Raw genomic sequence first — 26,630 nt, forward strand, 5'->3', positions numbered from 1 at the left:
CACATGTTGATCGATCGCAGGCGTGCGTGACTGCAATGCTCCTCGCGCTCACGGAAGGCTCTCGCCGAAATTACGAGCCCAGGAATAGCTTTCTGTGTAGGAGCTTGATCCTTATCGCTCTTCATTGTGCGCAGCAGAAATAAGCTGTGCAAACATTTCTGGTACACAGTCGGCGGCGCTCACCGGCAGCATTCCTGCCCTATCACCTGTGCGGTAGGGGAGAGCACGCAGGTTGGAATCTGTCACTCACTGTTGCCTGTCAGCACTTGCTACGCTTATCACTCACTGCTCTTCTGAGCGATATCTGTAGGCGCTTAGCGCCGCGTCACAGGCACAATCTCCCTCTTGTAAAATAGCAAGGTACTTGTTCTCAGTGGAGTGGTCCTTTATCCTGTGCAGGACGGATCAGATCTGAGCCAATATAAGCTTTTTATGGGCCAAGAAACTAGTCATATGTTGTGTCCTCCCTCCAAAACGACCCACAGTACACCCTGATCCAGAGCTCTGTTCAGACGACCAGTTCCTCGGTGTTGTAGCACAGTCTCGTTTCTTGGGCCTTATTTTTGAGATGGTTGCCCCACATTCGCCACCTAAGGACTACACGTATGCAGAAGCTTAATGTTCTGGCCCACAAATCTTTGGGTGCAGACCGTACCACTGTTCTCCACCTTTACCGTGCTCTGGTCTTGTCCAGACTAGATTATGGTAGTCAGGTTTATGGTTAAGCGTTTCCTTCCAATCTGCAAATACTTGACCCTCTTAACCACTGCGGGCTGTGTCTGGCGGTTGGTGCCTTTCGCATAGCCGCGTTGACAGTCTTCTCGCAGAAGCGGCGATTCCCCCTTCACACATACGACGGAACCAGCGCCTGGTTTCGTATGCAATCGCCATTCGCCAAGTCCCTGACCATCCCGTGTACGCAGTCCTTTATCAAACGAGGGGTGCCTTCCTCCTGACAACCGGCCACGGGTGGGATTGCTGGTTCGACTGCGTCTCACTTCCCTCTGTCGGGATCTCCATCTTCACTCACTACAATAAGTCCCGTGTACTTCCTATCTCCATTAGATGGTGCCTAGACTATGGATTAGGACAGGCCTGTTCCAGGGACCAAGGTCTCTATCGCCCCTACGGTTTTCCGTCGTCTTGTACGTGCCATCCTTGCAGAGTTTCAGGGTGCCACTATCTTCTACACTCATAGTTCTAAGACAATAGGTAATGTGATATACGCTTTCGCGTCTCCTACTGGCTTAGAATACCATTTATTGCCGGGATCATGTAGTTTGTTCACAGCAGAGGCTCTAGCCATCCACAGAGCCCTCCATTTCGTTTTTTAGGCGTCCCTCCACAGTGTATTAATTTGTACGGACTCAATGAGCAGCCTGCTGACTGTTGACCGATGATACTCTCGTCACCCTTTGGCCTCTGCTATCCATGACCACCTCTCCGCCCTACGCCGTACCGCCTGCTCCGTTGTCTTTCACTGGGTCCCAAGTCGTGTGGGCATCCCAGGGAATGAACTGGCTGACCTTTGGGCTAGAGAAGAAGTTATTTACTTACCACCATTCCCTTTCATGATTGCAGCTGTGGATATGCGGATCTACGTCAAATATCTTTGCTCAAAAGTGGAATGACATCTGGTGCGGACTGCCCACGGTAATGAACTGTGCACAATCAAGGAGTCTGGCGTTCTTCCTTTCGCCCCTCTCGGAAGTAGTCCACTGTTTTATGCCGTCTACACATTGGTCGTAGCAGGCTCACCCATCGTTTCCTCTTGCGTAACGAACCGCCCACACAATGTAGTATCCCACATATTGGTGGAATGTCCCCTTCTTTTGGCCCTTTCTGCTAATTTTGGTTTTCCAAATTCCTTAATTTTAATATCAGCAGGCGATTCACTGATGGTTGAACTGGTCCTCAGTTTCCCCCGTAAAGCGGTTTTTATTTGCAGATCTAAGGTTTTGCTTTACTCTTGGGACAGGGTGGTTGTGGTTGGGGCCTCTCTTCATGTCTTCTCTGTCTGGGACCCGATGACCACTCCCTAATGGAAAGACCGCTCTTTTTTCCCCGTTTTTGGATTTGCTCTCACCTTTCATGCCATTTACTGCGTGTGTTTTAACTTTATTATTGTATAATTGGACTCCCCTGCCTGGATCCGTCCACTTTTAGTGGATCCTCTTTCCTCCGTGATTAACTTCGGAATCGCGAGAGTGATGAGCTCGCTGTTTGGCCCCATAAACACTCTCAATCAATCAGTTGTATGGTGCGTCAGAACTAATAGTAAGTATCGTCCCTGACGGTCCTGTTATCCGCAAGGTCATACTATGATTGGACCATCGTCCGCAAATGCAACGAATGAACTCTGAGAGGATTAACATCTTCCCTTTGATTTAGTAAGTGACCACTTAAGTAAAATTATGTCATCCAAGTGACTGCCATTCTCTCGAACGCTTGATGATAGCCTCTCTCACAATGGTGATTTTTTTATCAGGACCTCCCGGATTTCCCTGGCGTATTTCCTGTTCTTCTGAAAGTTGTAACATGTTGTCGGGTCGTATTGCAATTTGAAAGTGTGCGATTAAAATGGCGACACACGTCACCTACCGCATCGCAACGCGGAAATGGCGGACCGTCCTGAATTTAGTGGCGTACACGCCGTCACCTTCCCACCACTGTCACTGGTTTAATAACTAATACAAAAACGTCCCTTTCGCGTATGTCACCGTATGAAGGGCTGTAGGTCTTCATATAATAATCCCTATGGCATTCATGTCGCTACTGGACTGTATCACTGAGCGTGCATCAGTTGCGACATTTTATAGCCAAAGCGAAGCTGTTCTCGTGAATTTTGTAGAACAGATATTGGAGAAAAGCTGTCAGAATATCTGCTGCAATGGTCATATATCGCCTATAGGGATCATCACAAGAAGACAACGGAGAGAAGGGTTCGTACAGTTGCATAGTCATTTTGGTCTCTCTGAACACGGAAATAAGTGAGAGGAAGTACACTGAGTCACGCACTGTACTTTTCTTACAGAATACACAATGTGTTCGTATTCGATGCCCAAACTGACATAGTACGACGGAGCCAACAACAGATACCTTCAGATAAGCAATGAGGTGTCGGAAACGCACACAGTGGGCACCAAGCATGCATAAGTACGCCCGTGGCGAAGGAGATAAGTGAGAAATACATTCTTCTAACATCGTTACACCGAAATTGATTTCAGGTCTTCAGTGTTGACACACTGACGCCTGTATCGAGCCAATAAACAGTCTTTAACGCTGTAGAGCCTGCGTGACGGTCGCAGTACGCAAATGGTGCGCTGTGTTAGTCGATCACATTATTAATGTCCTTCGGTCGGCTTGTCGTAAATTACCATGAAATGAGTAGAATAATCACATTTCCTCCCTCAATGCACCCGTCGCCGTCTTCCCATGTGGAACTGATGCTAATTTGTCCTCATCGGAGGCATCGGAAAAGCTTGCAAGTTAAAATGCCGATCATTTTGTTCTCCACAGCTGATTTATTTTTATTTTAATCAGGACCTATAACGTTAAAATAGGAAGACTTCATTTCAGAACTGCGTTCAAGAAATGGTGATAGATGGAGGAGACGGTATAATATTTGGCACTTCCAAGATATGTGGTCATCGGTTGTTTGGTTGAGTTGACGCGTTTGTGGAATCACAGTAGCTGGAAAGGGCTAAACAACCAGACCGTTTGTCCATCACATTACGAAATATTGTAACTTAAAGAACCTTGTCTGTCGAAGTAAGGCAGATTCCGTGGTCACTGGATAAAGATAAGACTGCAGGACACAAAGAACGTTGTTCGGTGATAACATGTACTAACAACCGTGCGAGTCCATGTTACAGGCTTACATATCATCGGAAATTTTTGGTACAGTGGCCCAGATATCAGGGGCGTTATCTGCGGAATCAAACAGGTTCGTGCGCGTTATAATGGTAGGAATGGTTGTACAATGAAATGCCTTAAGTCATCCAGTGTATATCCTGTCACGATAATTAGCAACTGGCATCAATGCTGAAACTTCCCCTTTGCATGTAAAGAATGACTGCTGGTAAAACTTTTACGTTACGCGATTTTGAAACTTCAGAGTGAAACTGAACGTACTGAGACTGTTTCCTCTTTACTTATTCTGATCGTTTCTAAACTGACACAGGTTCGAATCCTGCCTCGGGCATGGATGTTTGTGATGTCCTTAGGTTAGTTAGGTTTAACTAGTTCTAAGTTATAGGGGACTAATGACCTCAGCAGTTGAGTCCCATAGTGCTCCGAGCCATTTTTTAAACTGACACACGATATTTTAGCGCAACGCATTCTGACTTTTAATAATACCTACAAAAGAACAGCCCTGTCTAACAGTAATCTATACCTTTCATGAATCACTTACCTCACAAAAATCTTCGTTACTCTAACTACTGCAATACAGCGAGCGCCAATACTGCCAGCTAAATAGATTTCCTTTTTCTGACGGACGCACTTCCAGATCGTCCGCTCATATTAACATCTCAGAATTCTGGCACGTCTCTCCCCACATCCACCACTGGTGGCGGCTCACCTCCAACTGCCCAACGCTACGGTCTGTTCACATCCAACAGCCCAACAATACACTAACGAAAAACTTCAGAGTCCAACCAGCGACAAACTGCGCACAGCACGGTCAGCGATTTTAATACAGAGCCCTACGTGGCGTTACCATCATAAAAACCTAAACAGCCTACTTACAATGCTTATAGAAGTTCTCAGACGCGTATCCATAAAGTTTGCGAACGGGAAGGAGTGCTCTCCAATCATGCATGTTCTCAAGTTTGCTGGCGGTGCAGTGAACAAACGCTGATCCGTAATGTTTCCTCGGACATTGAGTGAACGGGTCGTCGGAATTTGTGGCAAGTGCCGGTTATATGTGGATACACGGTACTACGGAAGGCTGCAGAAGGGCTTCTCTAGTATTGGTAGAAAAGGATATGCAGAAACACTTCGGTCGCTGTCTCGCAAGAGAGATATGTGATGGCCCCATTCATAAGTTCTTCACAAAACGCCTTTCCCGATTTCGCTTGGAAGCTAGCGTCATTTGCGCCTAACATTTCCCACGGCAGTTGACGTCATGTTGCTGAACCAGACGATAAAATACAAATATCCTTGTTTGAAAGCACGAGTCTTGATATTATACCGCACCAGTTAATTCTCCTGGATCTTCGCAATAGTGGATCATCGCGATGCTTCTAAAGAGAAACGGCTTCAAATGCGAACGAATGACCTGTGTAAATTTCGGCTGCATCTTGAATGTTACGTAAAGCATGAAAGAAATTCAGAACAATTCTAAGTTCAAAATTGTTCAGTATATGAAGGTTTATTTACTGCAACTGTGTAATATTCATAATTCCAGTTGCTTTACTTTTCATTCTAATTAGATTTTCCTCTGAAATTCGGCCATCAGTATCACCTTCTGTTCTTGCTTTCGTGCTATAGTGTATTTATCGCCGTCTGTTGGTGACACTGCAGGTTGCACTTAATGTTGTTTCCGTATAAAATGGATTTTTACGAATCCAGATAATTAATTTCTGTTGATTAGTGTCACAGTTTTCTCACGTCCTCAGGCTTTGTTAAAGTGAACCATAGGTACACTGTTTTTTTTTACAAGCGTGTTCACACAGTTCTTTTCCATTCGGCATCCTAAAACCGAGTGGGAACGTGGCGCATTCTGTGGAACGTGAAACGTTTGTGACACACGCCTAAACATGTATCCACTTGTTACGGTAACGGAGCGCCCAGTGATCGCGAACATACTAGTTAAGCGGCGTTGCATTCTGTTGGATGTCATGTTTTAGTATTTGACGGCTAAGCTAAACGTTAACTGTTGGTGTGAGTGGTTACTGTGAGAGAAGGTGCTGTGCAAAGCTGTTTTTCAGCTGGTGCGAATGAGAGGTTGGGGGAGAGGAAGGGAGGCACATAAAGGAGAAACACTTTGCTTAGCCTGGAGAAACTCTGTCGATTCGGGGCCCTTTTTTTATTAAAAAAAGCATCCAATAATTTTGTCTGACTGGAATTCATTCCACGACAAATGTATTTAAGAATCCAGATGTAAAAAGCTTGTTAAGTGACAAAAGAAATATGCATGGGAGGCGGTGTCGTTTACGTCAGAAAAAATTACAGGTTTCTATTACAATCCTCTAATGTTCTTAGCATACATGAGAGTGAGGGCGTAGCAGTTAGACACTGAACATATATTTCAGGAAGCAGAGTACAAATACCCGTACCGCCATCCCTAAATCGCTCAAGGAGAATGACAGCAATATAACTGTCTATTTCTACATCCATACTTCGCATACATCTGTGAAGTGCACGGCGGAGCGTATTTACCAATGTACTATAATCACACCACTGAAAGAACGTCCTTACAGTTCACGCCCGTGGAGGGCATTGTATGGAGGTACACTCTAACGCCATTCCAAGCTCTGCAAAATGTAAATGTTGCCGTGGTGGTGGTGGTGGTGGGGGGTCCTGTTAACAAAACGTTTTAACAAAACGTTGTAAAGTGTCGTAATGTTAATTTCAAACCTATGTGATACGCTCTCCTGCACGAAACTGAGCAGGGGCACTACTTTGAAGAGAAAGTCTCGTTAGCTCGTATATAACTGGCGATGGTACGTCGAGGAGGAAAGGGCAACGGTGACCCTTACATACCTTTTGTCGAATGTCGTCGCATGAGTAACGACAGCTCTGAAAATTGTCAACCTTCGCGGATAAAATAACGAGGGAGACTGTGCTGTAGATTCACAAGAATCAACTTCTGCTTTTGCGACTTCAAGAAACACCTGAGTGCGCGTTGCTAAAACGACGGAACTCAGTAATTTTCGGGAAGACGTAATTCGGCGACATACGTGAATTGAAGAGCCAAAGAAACTGGTACACCTGCCTAAGATCGTCTAGGGCCCCCGCGAGGACGCAGAAGTGCCGCAAACACGACGTGGCATGGACTCCACTGATGTCTGACGTAGTGCAGGACTGTCCATAAATCCGTAAGAGTACGAGGGGGTGCAGATCCCTTCTGAACAGCGCGTTGTTAGGCATCCCAGATATGCTCAGTATTGTTCATGTCTAGGCAGTCTTGTCGCCAGTGGAAGTGATTAAACTCAGGAGAGTATACCTGGAGCCACTCTGTAGAAATTCTGGAGATGTGAGGTGTCGCACTGTCCTGCTGGAATTGCCCAAGTCTGTCGGAAAGCACTATAAACATGAATGGATGCAAGTGATCAGACAGAATGCATACGTACGTGTCACTTGTCAGTCGTATCTAGGCGTATCAAGGGTCCCGTATCACTCCAACTACACATGCCCCTTACCATTACAGAGCCCCCACCAGCAGGAACAGTCCCCTGCTGACATGCTGGGTCTATGGATTCATGAGGTTGTCTCCATACCCGTACAGTTCCATCCGCTCGATACAATTTGAAACTAGACCCATCCGACCAGGAACATTTTGCCAGTGATAAACAGTCCAATGTCGGTTTTGACGGGTCTAGGCGAGGCGTAAAGCTTTGTGTCTTGCAGTCAAGGATGCATGACTGGGTCTTCGGCTCAGAAAGCCCATATCGATGATGTTTCGTTGAATGGATCGCACGCTGTGACTTGATAGCCCAGCATTGAAATCTGGATCAATTTGCGGAAGGGCTGCACTTCTGGCACGCCGAACGATTCTCTTCAGCTGTCTTTGGTCTCTTTCTTGCAGGACCTTTTTCCGTCCGTAGCAATGTCCGAGATTTGGTGTTTTTAATGGATTCCTGATATTCACTGCACAATCATGAAACGGTCGTACGGAAAAATCCCCGATTCATCGCTACGTCGGAGATGCTGTGTCCCATCGCTCGTGCGCCGTCTATAACACTACGCTCAGACTCGCTTAAATCTTGGTAATCTGCCATTGTAGCAGCAGTAGCCGATCTAACAACTGCGCCAGACACCTGTTTTCTTATATAGGCGTTCTCGACAGCAGCGCCGTTCCCAGCCTGTTAACATCTCTGTATTTGAATACGCATGCCTATGCCAGTTTCTTAGGCGCTTCAGCGTATTTTGACTGTTACACGTGGAAAGAATATCCTACCCAGAAGTAGCTTCGTATGTAACCACGAGATAATAAATTGTTTTTCGGAGGAAAAGCCGTCCTTTGAGTGATATTGCGAATGGTAGGGTTTCGATGAAAAACGTTCTATGGAAGAAGAATTCTGCGTAATAATTTCCCTGGAAATGCTGTTTATTGGGGCAAGTACCTGACTTTGTTAGGTCGACGAAACATGGGTAAATACTTGCCATTGCAGACTGACTGCCAGGATTGATGACACTGCACGAGAATCAGTGGAAGGCTCATTGGAAAAGGCAGTTCGCTCATTTTTCTTATATGCCGGGATAATGTTAAATGTAAGCATGCAGATGTACATGCATTGTGTTGTACAGGCGCCGGATGTCAGTTTGTCGGGTGGAGTTCCATGCAATTTGCACTTGATCGATCAATACAAGGACGGTTAATAATGTCTGTCTGATGACGCTGTCGTTGTCGTTCGATGATGTCCCATACGTGCTCTGTTGGATACAGATCTGGTAATTGAGCGGCCAAAGCATCATGCTGACACTCTGTAGAGTTTGCTGGGTTACAACAGCAGTATGTGGGCAAACGGTATCTTGTTGGAAAACATCCGCTGGAATGCCGTTTAGGTATGGCTGCACAACAGATCGAATCAGCAGATTGACATACAGATTTGCAGTCAAGGTGCGTGGGGTAACCACGAGAGTGCTCCTCGCATCCCGGACGAGAGCTGTAGATGGGGGTCCAGTGTGTCTACCACACAGACAGGTTGACTGAAGGCCCTGAACTGGCCTATTCCTAACTGGCGCCGAGGCAGAACCAGCTTTCATCAGAAAACACAAGAGACGTCGACCCTGCCCTCCAGTGAGGTCTCGCTTGACACCATTGAAGTCGCAGATGGCGGTGGTTTGGGGCCGGTGGAATGCACGCTACAGAGCGTCTGTCTCGAAGCTGTCAGTGAAATAACCAATTTGGAATTGTGGTGACATCTGCTTCCCTCACGGTAGTACCACGTGACCGTCTGGAGCCTGGTCGTCTTGGGACCTTACATTACCTTACATTCTCGTGACCACCGCTGCCGGTACTCACGTACAGTTGCTACGTTTCTGCCAAATTTTTCTGCAGTATCTCAGAGGGACATCCATCTTCCAGTTGCCTATTACGCGACCTCGTTCAAACTCAGTGAAGTGTTAATAATGGCGCCTTTGATGCTTTAAAGGCATTCTTGACTAACATCGAGGGACCACGTTCAATCTCAGAGGTAACTGACGCTGACAACCGTTACAGAGTAATTTAAAGAAAACTTGATTTGCATCCTCATAGTGGGTTACTAGCGCCACTCTTTTACCATTGGCGCGAAAATTTGAATAGACTTGTTTCAGATGTAGAAACACGCTACCAACTTTCGTTTATGTCGCAGAACTTATTGGTGTTTGCAATTTTTTTTTTCGTTCGTGTAGTAATTGGATACTCCTGTGAAGTGCACAAGGAGAGTTAGGATCGATTTAATGCCCCCGTCATTTTAAAGTCACAGCGTTTGGCCAGTCTCAAATAATTGAATCGTCCACGGGGCATTACACACTAATCCTCCTTTCTTTCCCATAAGTGACGTCTTTAAGTGAAGACGGTTTACCACAAATGAGGACGTCGTTAAATAGTGCCGCTTCCACTGGAGTAAAGAACTTGCCTCGCTCTAAAGCATAAATGGATGATCGTAGCAGCTTGTTTGTTCTCAAGAAGTGTGAAGTAACAAAACTTGGGGGAAATCTGCGTAGTGTCCAGAATTCTCAGTCGACGATACAGTAAATGCATGGGGAACACAAGTTGCCCCAAAGGCGCTTCTGCCTTGTGTCATTGGGAGAGGTCTGTTTATCGGGTGATAACACGATGTCGGTAATTACCCACTCGACGCTCGCGAGAAATAAGGTCTCGTTAACTGCTTTCCCCGGCGGTGACGAAGATACCGCGGCGTTGCTTTCATACATAGCGTGAAGGAGTCAACTCATCGGCTCACGGCGCCATGAACGTAATTTTTACTTACAGTCTATAACGATCCTCCAGAACGAAGTTTCGTTTCGCGTTTCTGTGTGCTACACAGTGTTCACAGTTCAAAATTTAACGGAAAACAGAGTGAATGTAAAAAACTGGTAACAATAGTTACAGAGTACAGAAATTTAACATGCTCTTAGACTTCCGTATCTCAGACTGAAGCAGTTAATACTCTACAGACTGCACATCTCCGTAGAGGCTAGGGAACTGGTCTTATCGACTGGTTTACATAAATCATAGTGACAGGAAAGGCATCTGAATGTTGCTTCCTCCAAACGCTATTATACCAAGTCAAATGACGCAGTTGTTAAGGGTACTGCCTTGTAACTGGGAAGGAACAGGCAATTTTGATTTCGCTATTCTGTGGTTTACTTGAAGAATCACTGGATGCGGATATGGAGGGGCATGTGGTCAGAACACCGCTCACCCGGATGTGTCAGTTTCCGAGACGGGAGCCGGTACTTCTTAATCAAGTAGCTCCTCAGTTCGCCTCACAAGGGTTGAGTGCACCCTGTTTGCCAACAGCGCTCGGCAAACCAGATGGTCACCCATCCAAGTGCTAGCCCAGCCCGACAGCGCTTAACTTCTGCGATCTGACGGGAACTGGTGTTACCACAGCGGCAAGGCCGTTGGCATTCTACTGAGACAACTTAGCAAAATCTGCAGATCTTGCTTCAAATGGCTCTAAGCACTATGGGGCTTAACATTTGAGGTCATCAGTCCCCTAGACTTAGAACTACTTAAACCTAACTAACCTAAGGACATCACACACAGCCATGCCCGAGGTAGGATTCGAACATGGGACCGTAGCTGCTGCGCTGTTCCGGACTGAAGCGCCTAGAACCGCTCGGTCACAGCGGCCGGCTGTGTTCTTGGAGTACGTCTTGATAATTCCGTTGGTGTCAGACCAGTAATACACGGATTTGCGTGCAACTGCAAGGGGAGTAAGAGCGTGTTTCGAACATTTTCGTGATACAATAGTATGACTTTAGACATTTATAATGCAGATTATATTTCTGCTTTCAGTGCATATATTACAATAACTTGAATGATAGACCCTTTTGTAGATCTTTTTTCGTATGAATTACGCCAAAAGTGGAGAACATGAGTAATTTCGTGATTTTTGTTACAGTCTGTAAACTTCGTAATGAGCTCAGGCGCCCTAGGTCGGCTCGCTAGGTGTCGTTAGAAGTCAAATATACTTCGTGCCCTTGCTCACTGCTCCCAGTGCTTCCTCTCTACGGTGGATGGTATGAATGGTATTAGTCTCGAGCTATGCGCCACAGAAAGTGTTGCCAGCACTGTACGATGTGACGGAAACTGATTCATTAGCACTACCCATCGCTATCCAGGGGTCTGTGTGCTCCTAACCATCTACCCGCAAGCCAAGGAGCTGCGTTTGCAGAAACGTTTACAGACTATACGTCTTAGCTCAAAATGTAGCAGTAATCTCATTTTCATAATTTTTACGAATATTGTGACGAGTAAAATTAATTAAAAAGGTACTGGTAATCGATACTGCCTCGTATATGATGGAGGCTGGGAAAGCAATATGTAGCTGAAACAGTAAGTATAAATTAAACCATATATTCACTTTTTTCCTAGTGAAGATGTCTTGAAAGTTCCAGCCCGCATCTAGACACCTACCGCCAGATTCATCTTTGCGACCACAACACTTTTATCCAAATGTGGTACCTGGATAAATTCTGCCACTTTTGCTGTGATTATTTTGATCAAATCAAGTGGGTAAAAGACGGCAAATTCCCGCAAAGTTATTGAAGTTAGCATGTATTTTCTTGATTCTATTAAAAAGGGTTATGCTATTCAGTATAGTTTTCGTCCAGTTGTTTTCATTGTAATTATTGCAATTGCTGAATCAACTGACTTTATTCGGTTTTATGTCGTAGAAACTTTCGGAGGCATTGATGCGGCTTTCATTAAAGACAGTCCGTTGGCATTCAAGGAAACGGATTTTAGGAAAAACATGATTTACATCAAATGAAATCTTGCATATTTCCCTCCGGTAATAATGATACTTCCTCAGGTCAACCACGAGTAGAGCCCTTCACAACTTTTGAAGAGGTCCAGAAATATTTGGCATCAACTTACGAAGAAGTGGAAGTTGAAGGAAAATATAATCTTACCATATAACCAGATCAAATCCGGATTTTCAGTTTATAGAGTTCATAAAATTTATATTTATTGGCGAAAATGCAAAAGAACTTCTAGGTTGGCCTCACCTCATTCGAAATTTCTTCACTTAAGTATGCACGTGACATTTTATATGTACAAACTTGTTCTCTCAGATAAACGCATGAGCCCAAGTTAATAAAACTTGGAGAAGTTCGTTGTTGTGTACTGTTTTATAAGAAAATAGATACAAATATAGAATTAAATTTTGATTCCTCCCATTCTTCTTTTTGGTGCCTCATTGTGCATGTTTAGTGATACTGCACGAATGCATGTACGTTTTACGATCTGGTAGTGCATGAAAATCCGGCCCCTACTGAAGACAACTCTGAAGGCTCAGAATCATTCTGTTCGCTCGAAGAGCGTTAACGTGACTTTCTCCAGTGGCGCTGGTTAGTGTACTTGAGAAGTGCAAAGTTGCAGCATACCTCACATAGCGCGTTAAGTGGTAAGAAGGTGTGTCGTCCGAGCCACAGGTGGGGGGCGAACGAAGGGCGTATTACCTCTTACGGGATCATGCGTAGTACTGCACTTTGTGTTCAAAACAACCTCCCGACTGAAGGCACTTTCCTTTACTTGGCCGTGGCATAGCGCGTAATTTGGTCATGCTGTACACCGTAAACAGTAGCTGATACCGCAAGCATTTCTCTGTCGACATGCCTTTCGCAATTTTTTTAGTTCTGAACAAGCGCTGCTGGTTTCACACTCGGCTGTGTTCATTTAGGCGTATTCGTCATCCTTTCCTCCGAATCGCCTGCATCGACCATAGTACGTGACGTTTTCTTATAAGTTACTAGTCGCAGATTTTTACGTCTTTCATTCCTATTCTGACGGACACTAAAAACTCCAGGGTGTGAACCCACATTAATTAAAGGTATTCTTTTGTACAGACCGGTTACGTCGCAAATTTGTGAGCCTTCTCTACCTCCTTTCCATTTCCTTGTGCTTCAAACCTTTCACATTTTTTATGTTCGTATTCATGGATACGCTAGTGCTTTTTTCTTTTTTTTGCGCGCGCTAGTGTTTACCTATGTATGAAAACATTCTTTTTGTATTGTGTTAAGCGATTATATTCTTCAGAACTGTTGTCGGTCGATTTTGCATTAGTGAAACATTAGTTTCATTTTTATTCTTTCCTCGTTAATTACATGCCTGGCCTTAATCATTTACGTTTTTTCTGAACTATTTTTAAACGTCTTTATTATGATGGCCACCTACCCACTTACTCCATTAAGCGAACGATGTTCTTATTCATGGTGGTGGAGAACTGGTAAGAAGCCGGCCGTTGTGGCCGAGTGGTTCTATGCGCTTCAGTCCGGAACCGCGCTGCTGCTACGGTCGCAGGTTCGAATCCTGCCTCGGGCATGGATGTGTGTGATTTTAGGTTAGTTAGGTTTAAGTAGTTCTACGTCTAGGGGACTGATGACCTTCGATGTTAACTCCCATAGTGCTTAGAGCCATTTGAACTAGCGAGAACGAAATGCAGTTTTCCTATTAATTTTTCTGCGCTGCCATTAGAAGTAGTCAGTTCAGTACTATTAAAGGAAACGTAGTAGAATATTGATAGGAGCTTTCGCCAATCGAAGGTTTACATTCTGTCGTTATCGTATATGTCCTTAGAGGTCAGCCATAAATAAGGCGTGCATCATAAACAGTTAAAGACATCGACAAATGTTCATGCCTTACGTTATACGTGCTTTGCTGTATGATTAACATACAAAAACTTTTGATCCAGTTAAATAAAGGAAGCAATCACTTTCCTTTTTGTTGCTATTAAACGATTTCCTTTCACAGCAGAAACTAATGGTCCTTGGAGGAACTACTTCATAGATAGAACATCCGTGATTATCAGAAATATCAGTAGCTCTAAGAGATCGAAATCTGCCGATGTAGCGCATTTACGTCGCCGTTGCGCTGTTGTATAATATTCGACGTGAAACTTTTTGGAAACTTAAGTATGCTTCGACAAATGGCCTTTAGTGACTTCTTGACCTCAACGGAGCGATATAAGCTGCAAAAGATATTTTTTGATTGGTATTACAATGTTGTTCAGTGAAAATAATTGAAACTGCTAGTAGATCCGGATTCGAAAAAAGCGAATTACCTTCCTTGGGATATTTCACAAAGAATATAGAACGACTCCCATAGTTTCTGACATTATGACGCACTAACTTCCGCATGGTACGCTCGATTGTGTGTGTTGCCATGTCGCATCATAAGTCATCATTCAGGAGGGGGAGAGGGTGAAATTCCTCGCGTTGTATTTAGTGAAATTTCGGAGATGTTCGAGATAGAAACCAGAGTACGCCATATGAAGAACTCAATCACTCATTAACGCCATTCTTCAAACAGTTATCAGAACATGGGAAAAGGAAAGTCAAGGAATCCAAATTGACACAAAAATGTTCCGCATGAAATGTGTCATATCTGTGGACGATCTTGCAGTCCTCTCGCATGAAAAGATAAAAAACACGAAATACTGGTTTGCAGATTTCGTACGATAATACTCAGTAGACGGAAAGATCATCACATGACAATCACGCCTCTAATGGTAAATATTTAGGAGCAACTGTTCAACCATCAGTGATTATGTTAAAAGCCGATCAAGAAAGAATCAGACTTCATATAGCATTCATGCTCACGTGTGATCATTACAAAAAAAGGTTAGCATCCATTAACGGAAAAATTAAGGCACTGCACCAATCACAGTTCCAGAAACACTGTGGCCAGTGGAAACAACCGTTTGGCAGATGAATAAAAATTTAAAAAAATAGAGAAACAGGAAAACTGGATTAGAGCATCGACTGGAACATACGGAATCTGCAGCAAAGGTCCAACTGAAGTCAGGCTCTCCTTTTGGAGTAACACTCACTGCTCGACCACTCGCCTGCGCTGCGAGTAGACCCAGTTAGATCCAATTTGTCGCGCAACCTGTAAATTAATAGCCTGCTTCGTGGAAATGTATTGAATTCTCCTGTCCATTTGTGTCGAACCTGTTCGGCATTCTTCCTTATTGTGTAAGTATCCACTTCCGTTGATCGTCTCTTAAGTTACCATCCATGATTATCGAAATATTTGAAAAAAAAAAACCCGTATCGGAAGAAATAAAAATGTAGTATACCCACTGTATTTCTACTTCTTCCCCCCATTGTATGATTGGCATCTTCATTTCTGGCAAAGACACTTTTCTGGTTATCTTAAAGTAGGAAATACAGACAGTGTGATTCTCTGGCGTTTAGTGTTTCTGCTCATCTGTTCCTATAGCCAACTCGTCGACGATTTCCAGTATTCCCCAGCGCCCGACGCATATCCTGGGCGACAGCAGAGTTAATACAGTCTTTCATTTGGTTGGTTTCTTCATCAGAATAAAAGACTTGAGTGCTCTTTGTCCTGCTCCTAAGTTTAGACCTCTAAGGCATCATTGAAAAAGTCAGGAGATCGCACTACAGGCAGCGTAATTCGTGGCTGTAGCAAAGAAGTTACCTCCCCCACAACGACGACGCGACACTTCTGGGATTGTAATTTGACACTCAGAATCTACTGAAAGAGCAAGACACGAAGAACCAGTAATGGAAAACAGGTTTACAGGTTCCGACAACTGGTGCAATAAAGCACAGTGTTCGTAAGTTGTGGCTGAACAATTGAAACATAAAGAACAACACAATTGTACAGATTCTGCAGAATGGGAACAGGCCATTAGAACGAATGCAATCAAACCAACAATTCAGAGCGCAATGGAAGAATCGAAAAACACAGTTGTAAAGATGCTGATGGAACGATCGACTCTATAATAAGTTATTGCAAAAAGATCGCAGAGGCAGATTACAAAATGATTCATTGTGGCGCATATGGTATACTGTAACATATGCGCGAATTATCATCTGCAACTGGTAAATAACTGGTAGAAAGATAAACCCGAAAACAATGGCCAGAAATATACTGACACACTTGAGGCTTCCACGTTACCTCACACTGAAACACAGTACGCAACACGATACAATCGTGAAGGAAAAAGTGGGTGTAGATCGTCGACATTGTTATGTCAGACGACAGCAGAATCGACGGAAAAATAGTTGGAGAACCTTAAAAAATACAGAGACCTAAAAACAGAACCAGTGGTTCTCGCATAAACCAATAAGTGTTTCCAATAGGTCTTTGCATAGACTGTGCAGTGCTGAGAGCTTAGAGGACCCTTGAAAACCTTAGGCAAAACGTAATCTGCCCACTTCGCAAGGCTCTACTCGCAGTATCACTGGTAATGGTTATTTATGAAACCAAGGGTAGTACTGCTGTCTTTTACGTCAATAAATATCAAATTAATTTTGATATTCATTGTCTCCTGACTTGCATTTTCCCCTTGGAAAATTTGCCATTCAGTTGCGTCCCTATTTATCTGACAGAGTGAAACCGGAAATTTTGAAGCTTGGTTACAAATGACCACTTGCTGGTGATGCATAACACACTTACTGGTCACTGTCGTGTCGGAAATGTAATTTACAGTGTTGTGTAATTTAGTGAGAGAGAACTGTCCTTGCGTGATATCCTCTCTTTTTTGTTAGCGTTCAGCGCAGCTCAGTGGCGCATTTGCCAGTTTGCATTGTACCGAGAGCGCAGTGAGTTAACGCGTCCGTGGCGCCGACGCTTGCGAAACTCGAGAGGCCGTCGGGTCACGGCAGAGATTATTAATTTTTTTTTAACCGTTTGCGGGGCCGAGTAAAGGGTTGCAGTCCGCAACCAATTATTCCTGTGCCCGCTTCGCACCCATTAACCCCTTTATTGTTCAGATGGTATCGTCACTGCAGGCTTCGATTAAGCGTTTGTGATGCAGCTATTACGTATCGTAATGGGAGGTGGGTAGCGGGGATACGGCCCGGGAAACTCGTACTGCCCACAGTTCGTCGACGTTGTCGTCGGTGGTTCCTGTGCCTTGCAGCGTTTTAGATCGGCGGGTCTATTACGCACTTACGGCAAACATAAGTAGCGCTGCGGCTTATTTTAGCTGGAGATACCGATGAGACTCATTTTGCACGAGAGATAACGTTGTGACGTGGGAGCGCTGAGACAGAGGTTTGCTAACTTTATACTATGTCAGATTTCTAGAGGAGCGTCAGGAGTATTTTACTCAGGATAAAGCTCTCAGGACATTTTTAACAGAGAGCTGAACGTACTAGGGAAAGATAATGTGGCGGTTATCCGTTGCTTTCCAATCAGCCGTTAACTCGACCCGACCGCGCCTGCAAGTATCATCATAGATGCCGTTCCAGCATACTCGATTTCCGGCAAGTGTGAGTACTGGAGGGATTGTTACCGTCCCGCAGAATGAAGATTCTCTGTGTACTGTACTAACCCCAACAGAGGGCTGAAGCGTCCGCTCCATGAACCGTATTGGTGATAGTCTCACACGCCGCTAAAACCTTCATCACAACTTCGACAAGAGGCTCTTATGAGATCCGACACCTCCGTCATGGCTGTTGACGGGCTTCACAAAGAGTGATAGGTAATGCTGAAGGAGACTATTCTAGATCATTTGGATAGATCGAGTCAGGAACGAGGACTTCCTGAAACATGTCCAAGAGGAAAAAAGTGTAATAAGGAACATAACGAAGCGAGGAGTTGTAAATCATAATGCAATTTTAATACTGTTTATACGTTCGGGAACAATTATGTGTAAGTGGACTGTCGAGAATCGTGTCACGGTCTTTGAAAGCTCTGTTATGTCAATTGATGAAACGTTCGTGACCCCTCCATATTAGGGTTCACACTCGTCTTTAGTCGTAAATGAATAATATAGATTTATTCAGTTTTGCGTTCTCAGACAGACGTCCCATAGCTACATCTTACTAGCTCAGGCGGACCAAGTGCTGAGAAAGATAAACGTCGCTGTAAGAACCGTTCCGGGGAACAGAACTAGCATAGTGACTCCAGACTCTAACCTTGGCGCAATGGAGTACGGCCGTTCATGGGTTCAGCGTGATGAATTACCGCATGTTTGGAAAATAATGTATCATGTACTGACGAAATAAGGCTGATTCTAAATGTGTTGGTCACAAGAGCGTATTTCTGGTTGTTAGTTGACAGTAGTCCGTATCTTGGAAAACTGGTCCACGAGTCTTACACATTGCCAGAAGTGTCTCAAATACATATAACGATTGTTGTAATGTAAAATGCCAAAGTAGGTTCCCCAGCATTGAAGAGCAACTAAAGCAACAGCTTTTTCAGAGTTGAGATAGCGTACAGCGTTAGATTCTTGTTTGGCGATAGTGGCTCACAAGGATCGATTTACAGACTGCGACGTCGTAGGCCAGAGACGTCCCGCCCTCTCACCCACTCCCCAACTCGTTTTATTTTTACTTTTGATGTTTTTAGTTTTCAGACCTGTCTTCTTGCCCTAGAAACTTAAGATTCCACAATACAAAGAACGTGAGCAGTAATGGAATTAGTTAAAATTACACGTATCATGGACGCTGCACTTGCAAATTACGTCTCAGCTAACAGCTACCTGTCAGCTAACAGTTACTTTTCAGCTGTGGGAAAGACAACTATATCCGAGCAAAGGAAGGAACAAGCTCAATATAGTCATGTTTGACATCAAAGAGGTACGCAGACATACGCCGTACACATTTTCACCTTAGAACAAAGATCACCAAACCTATTTCACAATGGGCCGAATTCCTGACATATTGAGCGTGCGATGCATCGTCATCATTTCGTTCAACACAACGAAAGCTCCGAGGACAAAAGACGAGACACTAAGTTTAGTATTCCATGTTAATCATGGGTGAGTGGCGTGCAACGCCAAAATGAATCGAGCACAGCCAACAACATAACTATTTAATGATATAATTGCCAAATAAAGCGACTTCAGCAAATATGTAATTACATTGTACTAGTAGTGTGCACATCTCTCTCAATCTAAGCAGCAAAAGAAGTTAGTGAGCTTCGTGGAACTAACGTTTGTCTTTGTGCTATCATCAATGTTTGGTTTGGTATTGCTGCGTCCAGTCAAGAGAATTGTTTCAAAATGTTCATCAGTCACGTTCGATATACTGAGTTAATATATATTATGTTCGAAAATGTTTGCTCACAGATATAAGTTGTTCAAAACACTGATGTCAAATTACTTCAGTTTCGATACCTCAGCATCGGGTACGCAGAGGTAAAGCTCAACAAGTTTTCATTCTCTGTGCTTCTCTTACAACTCATCATTAAGGTGCAGATCGATGAGCTCCAACTGTAAATCAACTGGCACATCATCGAGGTCACAATCAAACCGATTCTGGAGCAGAAGTAGTCAAGATAATTTTTTCTTAAAGTCAAGGGTGACATCTTGAAGAAATGTAACACGTCACTGTTCTTCAAACAATGACAGCATCCTCCGAAATCCTCTGATTCTGTAGAGACCACAGACAATGTTTTCCTTTTCCTGAAACTTCTGGTTCCTTTCATTCATGCGGGTTGTGATGTCGACCAAAAGTTAAATCTACGACAGTCACGTAAAATCTGACAACTGTGGATCAGCTCTTAAATTTTTAAGTGAGAAGCATTCATTTCGTTGCGGAGCTTGTAAAAACGAAACAAATTCACCGCAACTGAGCCACCTCACTGCTGTGGGCTAAGGCAGGTCACATACTCAGAATAAAATTTCTTCAAGAAAAGAGCGAAACTGACGATGGCGGCGAGCATGTCCCCTAATGAAGTTAACAGCAGATACGACTGGTTTCAATATATATCCATGTCTTTCCCACAATGTGCTTGTGATGTGTGATGCATGTATGAAAAGAGCGCCTGTAATTTGCCACTTAAATGAGTCCTGATCACTGGAGACTATAATCTAACGCGAACAGCAGTCAGGAAGTACACGATGTGATCAAATGTATCCGGACACATACGTTCTTCATATTAGATGCATTGTGCTGCCACCTACTGCCAGGTGCTCCATATTAGCGACCTCAGTGTTCATTAGACATCGTGAGATAGCAGAATGGGACGCTCCGCAGAACTCACGCAACTTCGAACGTGGCCATATGATTTTCACTTGCGCCATACGTCTGTACGCGAGATCTCGACACTCCTGAACATCCCTAGGTCCACTGTTTCCAATGTGATAGTGAAGTGGAAACGTTAAGGGGCACGTACAACACAAATGCGTACAGGCTGACCTCGTCTGTTGACTGACAGAGACCGCCTTCAGCTGAAGAGAATCGTAATGTGTAATAGGCAGACATCTATCCAGACCATGAGACAGGAATTCCAAACTGCATCAGGATCCACTGCAAGTACTATGACAGTTAGGCGGGAGGTGAGAACTTTCGAGCGGCTGTTCATAAGCCACACATCACGCCGGTAAATACCAAACGACGCCTCGCTTGGTGTAAGGAGCGTAAACATTGGAGGATTGAACAGTGGAAAAACGTTGTGTGGAGTGACGAATCACGGTACACAATGTTGCGATTCGATGGCAGGGTGTGGGTATGGAGAATGCCCGGTGAACGTCATCTGGCAGCGTTTGTAGTGCCAACAGTGAAATTTGGATATGGTGGTATTCAGGTGTGGCCGTGTTTTTCATGGAGGGGGCTTGCATCCCTTGTTTTGCGTGGCACTATCACAGCACAGGCCTACACTAATGTTTTAAGCACCTTCTTGCTTCCCACTATTGATGAGCAATCGGGGGATGACGATTGTATCTTTCAACACGATCGAGCACCTGTTCATAATGCACGGCCTATGGCGAAGTGGTTACTCGACAATAACATTCCTGTAATGGACTGGCCTGCACAGAATCCTGACCTGAATCCTAAAGAACACCTTTTTGATGTTCTGGAACACCGACGTCGTGCCAGGCTTCACCGACCGACATCGATACCTCTCCTCAGTGCAGCACTCCGTGAAGGACGCGCTACCATTCCCCAAGAAACCTTCCAGCACCTGACTGAACGTATGCCTGCGAGAGAGGAAGCTGTCATCAAAGCTAAGAGTGGGCCAACACCATACTGAATTCCAGCATTACCGATGAAGGGCGCCATGAATTTGTAAGTCATTTTCAGCCAGGTGTCCGGATACTTTTGATCACATAGTGTATCTGCTCGGGTGAACATATAGTATTCTATACATAATACCTAAATTTAAATGTTCCACATCGTTTTGTGCTACATGCGTTTATCAAGCAAATTACAGTCCCGTCGGCGGGCTGGACGAATTGACGTCGCGTGCGGCATTAAGGACCGCGGGCCGAAGTCTGTTGATTCCTGCCTTAGAATAAATGCCAGACAGAGACGACCTATGCTGGTTATTTATACAAAGCAAAGAAAGTAAATTAATTTTAAACTAAAATAATGAACACAAAGTTAGAAAATTAGCATTATACTGAAAACTCATCGTTAGTTCCTTTTTGGCATATTCGGAAGTTTGTCATCAGAGTTAGTCCTGCTTCATTTCTCTGTCTGTTTGCAGCACAAATAATGCAATACGTCTTCTTCGGAAAGCATTAGTCCGCAGATAATTATTTTTTTATGGGCATTTACATCACAGAGTCCACACTTGCATATTTTGCAACCACACATTTTCGCACTCGCATTGCCACTTTTCTTGCCACCGTCTGTGTCCTCTACTTCCTCCTTTCCCTCTATTGAGGAAACGTAAAATTAATTTCCCAGAAATTTAACCTTTAAGATAGTAAAATGAGGTTAGCTAAATTTCATGACATTACAACTTAAATACACAGTACTGATCCGGACATTACCATTGACATTAGCAAGCAAAAGTCTTTGAGATATTCAGGAAAGTAACTTCTACAGACACATTAATACCTGTCAGTTCCCAGCAACCCTGTAAGACACAAAGGGGCTTAAGTTCCATTGTGCAGCGCCTATAGTCTGCACTACAGACCAAATCAGATTTTGAAAACGAATTACACATGATTAAAGAAATAGCATACAGTAATGATTATAGCCCTACCCTAATTGATAAGATACTCATTAAAAAGAAAAGAAGATAACAGCACTTTCGTAGCCTCTTCAGAAAGCAGTAAATCACATTGATGACAAATAGACCCCGTGCTATATGTTAGTGAGACTTCATAGGTACTTCACAGCAAACTAGATTCCAGGAAATATACCAGCTTTGTATGCTAGCAATTCACTTGCCCACATTCTAATCAACAGTAAAGACAAGATACCTACCTTTAGAACTGGCTGGAATTTATAGGATTTTCTGTAATCTGTGTCATGCATTATATGTAGGTTAATCAGGTAGCACTGTACATACTATACTGACTGAGCATGAACGGAGTTAGAGACTGAAAAAGAAAGATTACACCTTTGCTGAACATGCTCCGAATGAGTGTCGATCTTACGTTACTAAAAGTGATATTTCCAAATCGAATTTCTGTTTATCAATACATACCTCTAAATTCTGCTATCAGTAAATAACAATCAAAAAATACTGACTGAATCTTTAATGACCAAACACAGTTCAATTAATCGCTCTTCCTAAAGTAACAGCAACCAGTTAATGTTTTTATTACCATTAGATAATTTAATATTGTGGGGCGGCGGGTGGAATTATAGTTATTAATGTTGTTCCTATTTACACTGTTGTTTGCCGTTCTCAACACTGGCTCTCTAACTACAATATTGGCAACCAGAAAGTGATTAGCAAAACTTGAAGCCTGTAATTAGAATTCCTAGTGCCCACTTCATCTGAGACATAAATTTATAGCTACAGCTCTGAGGAATTAGGAGATTGTCTGGGACTCATAATAAAAAAAAAAACCATTCTCTCTAAAGTGTTCACTATATTCTGAAAGTCACAGACCAGAAAGGAATCCACACAATCCAACTACCAGAGCAGTTCAGAGTCTAATGCGCTGATGCAACTATAACTGTTCAAATTAAATGTTTAAGTGAATGCTCGCCATAATTTGATGATAATGTTCACCAAACGCCACGCTAAATAATGGTAGAATGTCTGTCCCGCGGCGGCACGTGAAAATACGACATATGCAAACTGAAGATAGTTCATTAAAGTCACCCCAGAATTAACACTTCACTCGAAAACGATTTCATGGTTACGTGTATCCCGAGTAACTTATTACGGCATCCGAGGCTGTTTATAGCAATGATACCGACGCGACTCCCGGCACAGGTGGTGGGCTAATCAGCGTCTGGAGAGAACTGGGGCCTTCCTCTCTCGCGCAGCGTTCATATATATAAGCCGCGGTGCGGACGGTTAAGGGAATGCCTGATCAAATCCGCTCTCCCGATGAGCCGCTGGGCTAGTAATGCACCACTTTAAGTTATCGAATAAATCATTGCTTCCTTTGCTGGTGGCCGATGAAGCTTTCAAATTAAATGTGCAATCAGCACACAGGTAAGTAATCATAATAAAAGTCTGACGTAGCTAAGTCAGCCGGCCGCGGTGGTCTCGTGGTTCAAGGCGCGCAGTCTGGAACCGTGCGACTGCTACGGTCGCAGGTTCGAATCCTGCCTCGGGCATAGATGTGCGTGATGTCCTTAGGTTAGTTAAGTTTAAGTAGTTCTAAGTTCTAGGGGACTGATGACCACTGCAGTTGAGTCCCATAGTGCTCAGAGCCATTTGAACCATTAGCTAAGTCAAATATTTTGGGTGAGAGAATTAATTTAATTACACTACACGCAGTAGACGAGCTCTGAACTTGCCCTTTGGAGATACGCTATCGCTATAGTTTTATAGTTATTCAGTTGAAACTTCTCACATCTTTATCATTATAGCGGATCTCCCTTCTACTTAAACATCCTAGCTTTATTTATTCGCCTACTTAATCTATCTTGCTTCCTTAATTTCTAAGACAAAAACCAGAAAATCATGAATTTCAACTAAAATTTTAATTTGTGAGATCCAGAATACTGTTTCTACTAAATTATTATGAAAAAGGAATCTAAATATAAATTTTTAAGTTTCTAGCTCTTTTCTGTTGCGCCAATGATTTTTACAGGAAAACGTCCAAATTTCGAAAATGGTTGAAGTTATTGAACGGATATTCAACCCATATTGATTTAGTATTACTCCTGACATGCTAGAAACGTTTCAGGTTATTTACTTGATTTTTAAAGTATTGCGCAACATTTATGACGTCAGAGCTAGTTACAGCGGACTGGCTGGCACACAATGGAAAGACTGATGTGAATTTTATACGGCGTGAGTAGGCTGCTTCCCTACGATGTGCTTGTTGAAAGTAGTATAATTGTTCTCATTCGCGATTCCATAGCCTCTCCTCCCGCACCCACTTTTTGGCCCGTTCATCCCATTCAACCGTTATTTTGACCATAGTCTGTCCTGATACTCACTTCTGAACTGTTTTTGCCCCGTACTTCCATGTACTCCTAATCTTAGAGTATAAAGTAATACAATGATTAGTTTGTTCGTAGCTTTTTGAATTTCAATACGCTTGTCTTGTTGTGTAGATACACTGATGAGCCAAAACATTAGGACACGTTCTTAATAGCTTGTTTGCCTGTCTTTGGAAAGAAAAAATCACTGATTTTGCGTATCAGGCATCTGACAGTTTGTTGGTTGTTCATGGAGGTATGTAGCATTAGAGGCCTACGCACAGGACATGTAATTCGTGTAAATAACGGGCCGCTGATTTGCGTATGTGGTGATAGCGTCCGATAGCGACCTAGATAGTTTCCATAGGATTTACATAAGGCGAATTTGGTCGCCGAGACATAAACGTGAGTTCACTATAATGCTCCTCAAACCACTGTAGTACATTCTGGCTCAGAGACACGGACAGTTACACTCCTGAAAGATGACATCGCCGTGTGGAAAGACATAAAGCATGAAGGGATACAAGTGGTTCGCAGCCGTCAATGTGTCCCCGAACAGTATCACAGGTCCCTTGCAAGCGCAGTAGAAGGTATCGCAAGATATAATACTGCTCCCGCCAGCCTACATCCGTGGGGCACTTCACATTTCGAGCCGCTGTTCATCTTGATGACGGCGTTTGCGGAGACGACCAACGACATAGTGTAGAAACAATGGGAGTCACCCGAAGAGCCGACACGTTTCCATTGATCGACGGTCGAATCACGATGGACTCGTGCCGACTGCAATCGTAACTGATGATATCATTGGGTCAGTGTGTGAATACGTAGGAATGCTCTTCTGCGGAGCGCCGGCCGGGGTGGCCGAGCGATTCTAGGCGCTGCGTCTGGAACCGCGCGACCGCTACGGTCGCAGGTTCGAATCCTGCCTCGGGCATGGATGTGTGTGATGTCCTTAGGTTAGTCAGGTTTAACTAGTTCTAGGGGACTGATGACCTCAGAAGTTAAGTCCCATAGTGCTCAGAGCCATTTCAACCATTTTTCTGCGGAGCTCAATGTTCAACACAGATGAACGGTGTGCTTCGAAACCATTGTGCGTGCACCAGCATAGTGCTCTTTCGGCAGAGATGCCACAGATCACCATCTACCCTACTTAACGGAACAGACAAATCTCCGCACCCCACGTTCTGTGACTAGTCGTAGATGCCCAACCATTTAGCGCCTAGTGGTAGTTCCACAGTTCGTCTACCCCTTTCCGTAGATCCTCACGACAGTACCACGTGAGCATTAGACCAGCTTCGCCGTTTTCGAGATACGTAAGTGTAGAACTTCACATACCTATGGAAAAAAAAAACACTTCGTACAGCTATAAACTCACGCTGTTGTTGTGTGGACTATCTGTTTAGTCTTACGTTACGAGGAAGGCGTAGAAAGCTGAAAGCTGGTTCACAACTAACTATGCAATATTAATGGGGTACATCAGTACTATGTTTCTAGGTGTTCCTCCAAGTACCGTCGGAATATTCCATAAATCACTAGAATTAAATTAGTGTCTCGAAATTACTCTTCACATCAGCCAGGTTGGCCAGTTTGTTTGAGTTGATAGCGACGTTTTGTTTCCGTTTTCCTTCTCGCATTCGTCGTTACCGAGAGTAGCAAGTTTGCGGCGTACTCGAGCTTCAGGAATGCTCTTTTGTTTCCCGCTCAAAGTGAGCCCCTATTTCTTCCCGGTTAAAATTTCACCGCACAGTTTCCCCCTTTAGCATAATCTGTAATTTTCTAACTGAAATACCTTCCAGCCAGTACTTAGCAGTCTGCCACATTCCACGGTAATTTTGGGGTCTCTCCCGCGCACAGGGAGCAGTCCTAGCTGGATATCACGCAGCGGGAGCGGCAGACAACTGGGCGCTGGAATGTGTCGTGACGTGACGCCGGTATGACGTGACGCGTCGCGTTGTGGCGCACGTGTCATCTGGCTTCCAGAC

The 26,630-nt window shown here is 44.0% G+C and overlaps 1 protein-coding gene and 1 pseudogene across 3 annotated transcripts in view; one reads left to right on the forward strand and one right to left on the reverse strand.

Moving 5' to 3' along the window:
* The window catches only part of LOC126419844 (cytospin-A), a 538,973-nt gene that overhangs the window by 8,323 nt on the left and 504,020 nt on the right, over nucleotides 1-26,630 (forward strand). The window lies entirely within an intron of this gene.
* Nucleotides 10,670-10,787, reverse strand: LOC126420009 (5S ribosomal RNA; annotated as a pseudogene).

The sequence above is a fragment of the Schistocerca serialis genome, chromosome 9, assembly GCF_023864345.2.
Source record: "Schistocerca serialis cubense isolate TAMUIC-IGC-003099 chromosome 9, iqSchSeri2.2, whole genome shotgun sequence".
Lineage (NCBI taxonomy): Eukaryota > Metazoa > Arthropoda > Insecta > Orthoptera > Acrididae > Schistocerca > Schistocerca serialis.